The following is a 2499-nucleotide window of genomic DNA, read 5'->3' as shown; positions in this document are numbered from 1 at the left end:
CTATAGGCCTATTTTAAGAAAAAAAAACGCAAGCATGCATTCTGTAGATTGCCAGATGAGTCAGACTTAAAAAAAAATAAATTAAAGGTATAAATAAATTAATTAATTAAAAAATCAGTGCCCCAGGCATACCCAGGCACCGCAGATCCACAACGGGGCACGTGCCCCGGTGAAAAGGGTCTGCCGACGCCGATGCACGGGTCTTCTCAATGCCGTGGAACGCTCCGTTCATGGGTAGTAGTCTGTGACTTGTCTATCCCAGCGTCTTCCGTTGCTAAGCGACGTCACCGTCTTTGCGGACAAATTATTTCTCTGCTGATCAACACTACGAATGGCCAAAAGACTTGTATCCCCCCCCCCTTAAATAAATACTATGGCAGAATTATTATTATTATTATTCTCATTCAACTTGAACATGTGTTTTTGCAGTAGAGTGGTGGAGAGATGACGTATGTTGGCCAACCGGGAAGTGAGCATCGCCCTGGATTCCCTCGACAAAAAGCCAACGGGTTTTGCCATTGGATTTTGGATTATTGCTGAAACATTTGCATCTTTGAAGCACCTCCTCAAAAACTGAAAATAAATAAATATATAAAAATAACCGTGCTCCAAAGAACGAAATGTAAACCAATGCATTCTGAATGGGAGTGTTTCTCTGATTTTTCCATGCTACACAGAACGAAATGTAAACCCATGCAAATAAAGAATTCATGGTCATAATAATTTAAATATCATTAATATCCTGAGTGTGTAGGGTGGTATTCAATTTCTTTCAACAGGGCTGCATCAAGTCACTTGACCGTTATGGTTGCTATGGTGGTTGCTATCGACCGCCCCCTCTAATCCTTACATGGCTCTAAAAACCACGCGGCAAAGAAGCTGCCGTCCATTGTGTTGTTTTTGTCGTAAACTAGGGTCCGATGGTTAGAAAATCCCTCGACAAAAAAAAATCAGAGAAACACTCCCATTCAGAATGCATTGGTTTACATTTCGTTCTTTGGAGCACGGTTATTTTTATATATTTATTTATTTTCAGTTTTTGAGGAGGTGCTTCAAAGATGCAAATGTTTCAGCAATAATCCAAAATCCAATGGCAAAACCCGTTGGCTTTTTGTCGAGGGAATCCAGGGCGACGCTCACTTCCGGGTTGGCCAACATACGTCATCTCTCCACCACTCTTCTGTAAAAACACAAAAACTGAAAATAAATAAAGATATAAAAATAACCGTGCTCCAAAGAACGAAATGTAAACCAATGCATTCTGAATGGGAGTGTTTCTCTGATTTTTCCATGCTACACAGAACGAAATGTAAACCCATGCAAATAAAGACTTCATGGTCATAATAATTTAAATATCATTAATATCCTGAGTGTGTAGGGTGTGTAACGGACCTATTGTGTATCGACCTGTATTGCGCCCCGGAACCTTTTATTTACGTTTCACCCGGTACCCTTTTAGAGGCGCACAGCAGCATTCATGGCGATGCGTGTCTCGCGCGTAGTCGCGTCGAAAACGTAAGTTTAATGTCTTAATGCCTGTATTTTGGTTATATAAATGTTGGGTTCATATTGAAACGTTTTCTGTATAATTTTTATAGTTCATGTGTCTTATACCGGTCGCATTTCTATGCCGTTTTATGTCCGTAAATAGTGTATGAAGCAAGCTAACGGCCAGACCCATGAATGTCCGGTGAATTCAACTTTTCCCGCTCAATTTACCGTTGTCTTGCACCCTTGGCAAGCGGAGCGAGGTATGTGGTTTTATTGTATGCCTTTAGTGTGATTATGTTTAATTTTGGTGTCTTCATGTAAGTCTTTATGTAAGTTAAGCAGATAATGCACATGTTTAAGTTTTCTTTGTTGTCCTGAAATATGTTTTCTTTTATTTGTGAACATTGTACTGCCCTGATCTTAATATATTTGTGTAAAAGTGCAACCATTTTATGTTACTTTTTCTAGTTTCACGGTGCCATAGCAACAAAAGAACAAAAGAATAAAAGGTTGCACCCGTCAGAGACTCTCCGGTTATTTCGTGTCAAGGGCTGCTACAGTGAAACTCGACCACGACGAATCCTCTTCCACGGACCCTCAACGCTGCATCTGGACGTCCAACTTCGATGTGCGGGCATCTTCAATACTGTAAATAAGACATCGCCCGATGTCCTGCACACATTCCCACAGGCGCCTCAGCTGCATCAAGAGACACTGTACACATAATCAAAGGTGATGTGGTAAGAGAACTTAAAAAACAGACTCTGGCAACCTAAGAGTTTAAGAACGGTTAAACAACCAAGTTCATTGTAAAGGTTAAATGCGTGGTTTGAATGTTGTTAATTTGATGGCTTTAATGTCCATGATCAAGTCCGAAATAATTGTTATCTCATGAAACCCTAACTGTTGAAGCTCATTATTTTAAAGGTCTGATTGTGAAGTACCAGCAGTATTTTTGCCCATAACATTTTGCCCTTTTTTTGCATGTTGTTTTGCTAATCTTGAGGT

General features: G+C 40.1%; 1 long non-coding RNA gene across 1 annotated transcript; it reads left to right on the top strand.

The window, feature by feature from the left end:
- Positions 1-1391: 1391 nt before the first annotated feature.
- Positions 1392-2240, top strand: LOC130393697 (uncharacterized). Its single transcript, XR_008897124.1, has 2 exons — positions 1392-1751; positions 1960-2240. It is a non-coding gene; the product is annotated as an uncharacterized LOC130393697 (long non-coding RNA).
- The last annotated feature ends 259 nt before the right edge of the window (positions 2241-2499 follow it).

Source organism: Gadus chalcogrammus, chromosome 12 (assembly GCF_026213295.1).
Source record: "Gadus chalcogrammus isolate NIFS_2021 chromosome 12, NIFS_Gcha_1.0, whole genome shotgun sequence".
Classification (NCBI taxonomy): Eukaryota; Metazoa; Chordata; class Actinopteri; order Gadiformes; family Gadidae; genus Gadus; species Gadus chalcogrammus.
The sequence above is the reverse complement of the archived record's forward strand: the minus strand, read 5'-3'. Positions and strand labels throughout refer to the sequence as shown.